General features: G+C 34.4%; 1 pseudogene; it reads left to right on the top strand.

Moving 5' to 3' along the window:
* The first annotated feature begins 480 nt into the window (after positions 1–480).
* LOC104107521 (uncharacterized) lies at positions 481–3,705 on the top strand (annotated as a pseudogene).
* The last annotated feature ends 4,484 nt before the right edge of the window (positions 3,706–8,189 follow it).

Below are 8,189 nucleotides of genomic sequence, written 5' to 3'. Positions count from 1 at the left end.
ACTTTACTTTATGATTACATGCGGCTAATGTCTAGAATAGGGAAGCTGGTCATGCATAACTTCAGAGAAAGAAATGAAGTTGCTCACTTATTAGCTAGGGAAGTCGCCGACGAGACCAACAACAATAAACCTATTTATTTAGCAGTACCACCTCCTCTTATTATAACCAGGATGCTGACAGACAAAGATGACGCTATTTTTGTTAAGCATGTAGTAGACGATGTTTGTAGGATGTTGGCCAAAATTGGCAACTGTAATGCCCTTTGGGGAGTATTTTGTGTAATAGTTTGGAAGCACTTTAGCATGTTCTAATTAAATTTCAAGATTCTAAAAAAAAACAAGTATTTTTATCTATTTTTTGTTCTGTGTTGAAAAGTGACTATTTCTAAACTACTTTTCAACAGATAACTCGAACATAATAAGGGAATCAAAATTGGTCAGCCCCATCTTTTTAGTTTTTACTGGAAAAAATAAGAAGTCTGGAGAATTGACAATTTAGGCTAATAGGAATACAAGGGCAATTTATGTACTTTAGATTAGAAAAAGATCATCTTTTTTGTTCGGTGAAAAAGAATGTGTTTGGTGTAGAATTCCAGAAGAAAATGAAGAAGAACTAGGGTTTGTACGTACAGCGTACTATGTGTATATTTGAGGGAAGAACGAAAATGCCGTGCCTTAACGTGTCAACAAACATGAATTTGGATACTTCCTCCATTCTCTCTGAAGCCACTTCCGTTGTTGCTAAGCTCATTGGCAACCCCGAAGCCGTACGTTTACATATTTAAGTTTTCATCGTCGCTCCTATATTTTGTATTTTGATTCAAATGTTTTAAATATTTTTTCTTATTTTACCACTGAATCAGAATATATTTTATATGACAGTGTTTCATTAGACTTGGGTTTTTATGTATTATAGCAGTGGTACTGGTAAAGGCAAAACAATTAGATAACGATATGCCTAAGCCTTATTTGACATATTTATTTGGTAGTAGTGTTGGTGGAAGGATACAGGTACCCGATGAAATAATTCAAGTCATCGCAAGATGATCCATGATGTTGAAGTAGTGATAGAAAAGTAAATTTGGTAGAGAAAATGTCACTAGCATATATGGAAATTTTGAATAGTTAGATAATTAAATTCTTAAAAGATGTGAAAATGCAAACCCATGTATAATTTAGAGATCAATGAAGTGGGAGAAGAACAATGGGGTCTCATGTTCAAATCTCAATGTCAAAAAAATACTAGGTGATTTTTTTTCATTTGCCAAAACCTTAGTGGATAAAGTTACCTGATACTTACGCTGGTGGAAGGTAGCAAGCAGGAATCTGGTGGAATAGTTGATTCGTGTGTATACTCACAGTCATAAATATAAAGGATGTGAAAATGCTAAAAATAACAATATTAGTAGAATGTTGTCAAATAATATGGAAACTTTTCTAGATGATCGGAGTGTCATATAAATGGAGTATGTCTTTGCAGTAATGATATTGTTAGAAGGGACGTTGATCTAGCTTGTCAACAAACTAAGTGCGAGGTGGGTTCCCCCCCCCCCCCCCGCTCCCCCCACCCCTTTTTTGGGTACTTGGAATTTAGGAGCTGAGGGCATTTTCCCCTCATGCATTATATGGGTGCTCGAAATTGGTTGTGATTGATTATTAGAGCTGTTTGTTCTTTTGGCTTGTTATGATTTAATCTCCATACATGATTTAAGAGTAAAACTTATTTAATTTTAAAATTACTATCAAGTTCACTGGCCAAATATTTGCTCATCTTGTTATGACCAAAAGGAATGTCTATCTCCTATTAAGTGTTCATTATCGCGGACAATGTACAATTTTTGAATTCTTGCTCTTCATATCTCCATCGTAAGAATTAGTCTGATAGTGCTTTGTCTTAGACGGCTAGTGATTCATGTTGTGTCCATACTATTTTTCTATTTTCATAGTGCCGTGCCATTGTTACTGGTTATTGTTATTATTTTTCCTTCTATTTTCTGGTTCTTACAATGTCGGTATTATCTTTCTGGCTTATGTTGTTGTTACTGATCTATTGTTTCTTTTCGTCTTCTTGAGCCGAGTGTCTATCGGAAACATCCTCTCTACTCTTCTGGGATAGGGATAAGGTTTGTGTACGCACTACCCTCCCCAGATCCCACTTGTAGGATTTTAGTGGGTGGTTGTTGTTGTTGCTGCTGCTAATCTCCCTTATGACACTGAAGTAAGCGAAGCAACTGTAGAAGTTGTGGTATGGAGGTCGGGCAATGACAATGCATTGAAAAAAAGGAAGTCTAGGGAATTAGGAGATGAGGAATTGAGCAATTAGGGGAAATCAAACTAGTGTTTTGCTGCTCTTGCTTGGAACTAACAAAGTTCTGCAAGATGAGTAGACCTAGTGCTGAGTTAAAGATTTGCTTAGGTGTGAGATGGAATGTCACAAGAGTGGGCAAAAATAGAGAAGATGAAGTGGTAGATTAAGACTAGTGTTGAGTGATCAGTTTAGAAGTTCCACATATAGGTGTGCTCTATATTTGAGGATGTTAATTGAGTTCATCTATGGCTTAGAGGATTCCTGAGTAGCACTGGAAAATGTAAGCCAGATCTGGTGAGAGTTCATTTGTTAGTGAACTTAAGTCTTTAAGCAAGGACTTTATTTTTAATCTTGTAGTCTCCATTGAGAAGCTAAGTTGAAATTTCTAATGCCCCATTTACCTTTGATTCATTTTGAGAAGTAAATTAATAGTGCTCTAAATTCTTGAAACTGCAGTATGTTATGATTGTGTTGAAGGAATCGGTGCCCATGTAACAGCCAACTGCCTATGGTGAGTTAGTCTCCATTGGGGGCCTAAACGCTGAAGTTAACAAGAATCTGAGTGCTGCAATTGCCGGCATACTTGAGACCAAATTATCGATCCCCAAGTCGCAATTTTTCTAATATTCTATGACACTAAGGTAGGGGCTCTTTCTGGATAGTTTAAGGATGTATACATCCCATTCCCATGCATTTTTCTCATTGCATTCTTCGTTTTTGTTTAGGCCCATCAAAGTCAAGAATATGCACAATGTCTCCATGCTTTACACCACTACTAGATTATGTAAATAAACTTTGCTATTTGGAATCACAAGGACAAGTCTTATTCTTTTCTAATTCCTTAAGTACTTATCACTCAGATTTTTAAACAATTTGTTTGGTTACTTAAGGATTTTCCTTCATGTTGTTCTTTTGTAGTTTAATAATATGATAACTGCGGTCCTCTATTTTGCAGGGTTCCTTCTTTGGATGGAACGGATCGACTTTCTAGGTGTCTTATTATATGTTACAACTGGCATGTGATCTTCATTGTTATGAACTATCTTTTAGGTTATGCTATGTAGCTTTGCAACCGGGGCGGATCTAGAGCAAACATTACGAGTTTCCGTGAACCCAGTAACTTTTGCATAGACCATGTATGTACTAAAAAATTCATTAAAAGTATAAGAATATTTAGCTTGGAATCCAGTTCGTTGGTCCAATTATCATGTGAATTAACTTGAGATTGTTATAGGAACCCATAAGCTTAAAATTTTGGATCCGCCTCTGTTCGCAACCATTGCTTATCATGAAAAGGGTAGTCCACAACTATTATCTTTACTAGTGATACTTGAAATTACGAATTTCCGGATCTCTTTCGCTTATTATACCATTAGGCGTAGAGGCATCAAAGTAATGATGTTCACCTTGCACTTGACCTATTTTAAAAAAATTCTTCTTGCCAAGTTTATCTCAACCGCACACTCAAATGCCTTACAAAAATCATGTTGTTGAAGGTTTAAAAATGTGTTCATAGCAATGTACATTTTATGTTCTTCATGCCCTTGTTGCATGCTTGTTTGAAATAGGCATCTTCGATTTTGTGATTGCCCATATTAGTAGAACAATGATTTGCTCATCTCGGCACAACATATTCCACTCACCTTGGAACAAAGTTAGGGCTGGACTATCTCTGGTATTATTTCTCTCTGTTCTCCTATTTTCCTCATCTCTGATAATCTCATGTCTTCTCTTCCTCATTAAGGGGGATGACTTGTCCAATCAATTACGGGTTGATGGTTTACTAGCTTTGGTGGTCATATTAACTACTTATGATTGCTTATGTGAATTCCTTAATATCATTTTTAGAAAGAGTTGATTCAGCATTCTAATGTTTTGACTTTGGATTGCTTGTCTTAGATATTAACACTTATGCAAGTTACCCTAAAGGGAAGAAGCTTTACGATGTCATGTTATAATTCCATATATTTTGACGTTATTTATCTCACTTGCTTGTTGTTTGGATGCTAATTTGTGCGACAATTGAGCTTAATAGAGTTTATTTTATGTATAGGAATGCTTGGACATGAAGTGGAGAAAAGTTGCACGAAATGGTACATCAAAGCTACAAAATGGAATAATAAAAGAAGACGTGCAAGACAATGAAAATTCATGGCCATAGACAGTGCAAGGCTTTGTCCATGGCACTGTCATTGGCGCCTCTGACATTGCCTCGGGGGGAAATGTTGGCGCCTCTGATAGTGCCTCGCGGGGTAATGTTGGCGCCTCTGACAATGCCCCGTGCCGACGATGCTATCCGAGCCAATTTTATTTTCTCACTATTTTTGGACATGTAGACTTCAGCCCCAACCCTATAAATACCTCCTAAACTTAGTTTTTAGAGGGTGAGACAATATTGGAGAGGCAAAAGGCTACGAGAACACTTGGAAGCAACGAATCACAAGAGTTTTCTCTTTCGTTCTTCCTTAATATATATTTTAATGCTTTCAATTATTATCATGATTGTTAGCATGACTATGAATAACTAACTTGTTAACTAGGGTTTTGATGGAACCTCTTGTAGGATAAATTCTTGTTATGTTTTTATATAATTGAGTCGTTAGATTTCGCTACTTGTTCAACTACGTATTTGTTGTTGTTGATTGAATGACCATCAATTGTGCTTAGTGTGTATTGCTTGAGAGAGGGTACGCATTTAGGTAGTTCTTAAACAACATCACTCCTAACATATGTGAGAGATCAATACGAAGGGTTTAAATGCGGGATTAGAGACAACGAAATCTTGATGCGATCGTAGTGAGCGGTGAATTAGTGTCAGTTAGCGTAGTTCGAGAGAATATGTCTAGTAAATTATGGTAGTTGCTCGAGATAGAACTATGACACCCGAAGTACTCACGATCGGTAGAGAATAATTCGGCGAAATTATAGAAGACATAGCGGGAAAGATTCCGACAATTGGGGAAATCATAACTCTAGATCTACTTAATCTTGTCTACAACCCTTAATATCCCTATTTATTAATTACTAATTTAATTTATTAGTTAATTAGTTAGACATAAGAATCTTAATATTTATAACTTAGGAATTGTTCGAGCTTGTCTTCTTAGTGATAGTAAATAGTTGTAGCTAAACCTTAGTTCTGTGTGGGATTCGACTCCGGACTTTTAGATCAGATTATATTTGCAGTGACCGCTTATCCTTTTTAGGACTAGAGTTGCACATGACCACTTTATATGACCTTGATGGTACATGATTTAAGTTGCGCAATATCTACAAAATTTGTACAATCTACTTTTTGTATTTGAAAGTTATGCTAGCTTTACTGCCATGAGAGGAGTGTTAGGGATACAGTAGATATGCCCTAGATCCAATCTCATATTCGATGATTTAAATATATTTTTGTGAACGTAATTTGATATAAAAATATATGGCATCTGATATTCTTTTATCATAGTTATTATTAATTGTTTGATTAACTTGATAAGGTCCTTGATTAAATTTTGAGACTTGACATTGTGATGGAGATCATGATAATGAGAGTGAAGTTTCTTATAATTTAATCTAAATTTGTTCTTGATAATAGGATTATTAATTTAGACATTAGTAATCCGGTTAGATCAATATTTATGTGATCGTCTTTTTTGAATAAATATTAGTTGATCTCATTAACTAAATCACATAGATAGATGATGTATATAGAGATATGATCATTGAACCGACTCATTGGATAATTCCTAATGGTTAGAATTACCATAAACTGTCAATAGGATATTCTCTTGAAGAATGTGATGTAAGAGTTTTCTTTGACCTGAGACCGTCATAGTAATTGACAAGTTATTTATTGTGCTTTGATACTAGAAACCTATGGCCCTAGGGCGATAGTTGAAAGAATATTGGGTACGATTAAATATTTATAGAATTATTGATTGATCAAGAAGGAATCTGTCAACTCTTGGTAATGAATTTAAGCTCCATGTTGTCATGAATTATAAACGATCAAATTAAGACCTTGGTCAGGGCAATTGAATGAAAGAAGAAAAGAGTTTCTTAGGTCATTCAATGGTCGATTATATTTAACATGAACACATAGTTGGTCGCCTATTAGGATTTGACAGTTAAACCATATCCTAAGGTGACTCAGAGCTATAAGGACAGAAAGAATTACTACATTATTCTTCTACTGGTTCTTAAGAGTAAATTGTATATTTTATTCTATCCGGTCGTTAAGGAGTGTTGCTAGATGCCACCCTTGATTAGTATATTGATATGATCAATTTACTACAGGCTTAGTATTGAACCTATGGGGTCGCACACTAACGAGTGTTCTGATCTTTGCTAAAGGATTAATTACTTTATTATTTGATAATTAAATTAAAGAATTTAATTAGTCAAATAAATTTAGTTAGTAGTCCAAATGAAATATTATTATATTCTTTGCTAGCAAAGATGATATAATTATTATTGTGAACAAATTAAAGTTTTCTATTTGAAATAAAAAATTAAAGTATATCTTTTGATTTTATATATATATATATATATATATATATATATATATATATATATATATATATATATATATATATGTGTGTGTGTGTGTGTGTATGTGTGTGTGTGTGTATGTGTGTGTGTGTGAGAGAGATATAAAATAAATTAATATTGATTTATATAAAGGTTATATATATAATATTATTTAATTCTTACTAATTGAAATTGGAACTGTAAAGTCCACAGCAGGACGTATCCAACGTTAAGTTGGATTGACGAGAATCCAACTTTGGGTTGGAGGAATGGATTCGGCAGTCACGTTACGTGATTTTCTAATTTTCCATAAAATTCAATGAATAAACTTTTATCCTACGTAAATTATTACCTCAACCAAATAGGAAAAAGGTTTATATGTGATGCTATATAAAGGGTGATGGAAAAAATTTGCGAAAAAATCACTTTGTGAAAGTGAGAGTGCAATACAAAGTAAGAGAGAAAATACAATTACAAGAAAAATATTTCTTGTTCTTCTACTTTTGAGTTGAGGTTTTGAGAAAAATTTCAACATAATATGTTCATTTAATTTGTTCGCGGGTTTCATTTATCAAAGAGTCGATAACAAGGATCGGTCTCGGTGTGGATACGCATAGAGTCTCGAAGAAATTTTGAAACGAGACTCTCTTCACCAGGTACGTCTTAGATCCGATCTATTGACATGTAAATAAATTTTAAATACGAAAAGATCTTCCTATAATTGTTATTATCTTCCGTTGCGTCTTACGAACACCCAAATGCAATCGTTCAAGGAGTTATGCCGCATCTTGCAGATTATTTTGCCTTTGCGGATAGTAAATGTTCTGTTTGCTTTACGGAATCATGAAGGTTGAACATATACCGGAAATGTAAGTAGCGAGACACTCGTGCATCATAAGCATGACATAAGCAAGTGTGTCGGATCTAGTGTTGTAAATATTAGAAGAAATTTTTAAAATAAAACTAACTGGAAAAGTAGTACAGTAACTTGCAATTTGATCGCAACCTTTTGTAGTCATAAGCAATCTGTTTTTATAAATATAGTGTATTATATCATTTATAGTCAAACTAGTGAGGTGTTGTCCGGGTCAATAATGCAATTATTTCAAATAGTATTCAATAAATGGTTCTGCAAATTATTTTTTCTCCTACTTCATCAATTCTATAGAAGCCTAAATTGTCCAAGAAAAATGCCATGTTCCTTCGTCTGATTTGGTATCTTATATCAATCGAGAAAGTGAGATAAAAATAGGACTTATTCTTAGAGATGTTTCTTCCGTTGCAAGAACGAGAAACCTAGATAGGCAACATTTGTGGAGTACAATAAATATTTTCAACCAAGCTGACATTGTAAATGCACGTG

Source organism: Nicotiana tomentosiformis, chromosome 7 (assembly GCF_000390325.3).
Source record: "Nicotiana tomentosiformis chromosome 7, ASM39032v3, whole genome shotgun sequence".
Lineage (NCBI taxonomy): Eukaryota > Viridiplantae > Streptophyta > Magnoliopsida > Solanales > Solanaceae > Nicotiana > Nicotiana tomentosiformis.
This window is presented reverse-complemented; position numbering and strand designations above follow the sequence as displayed.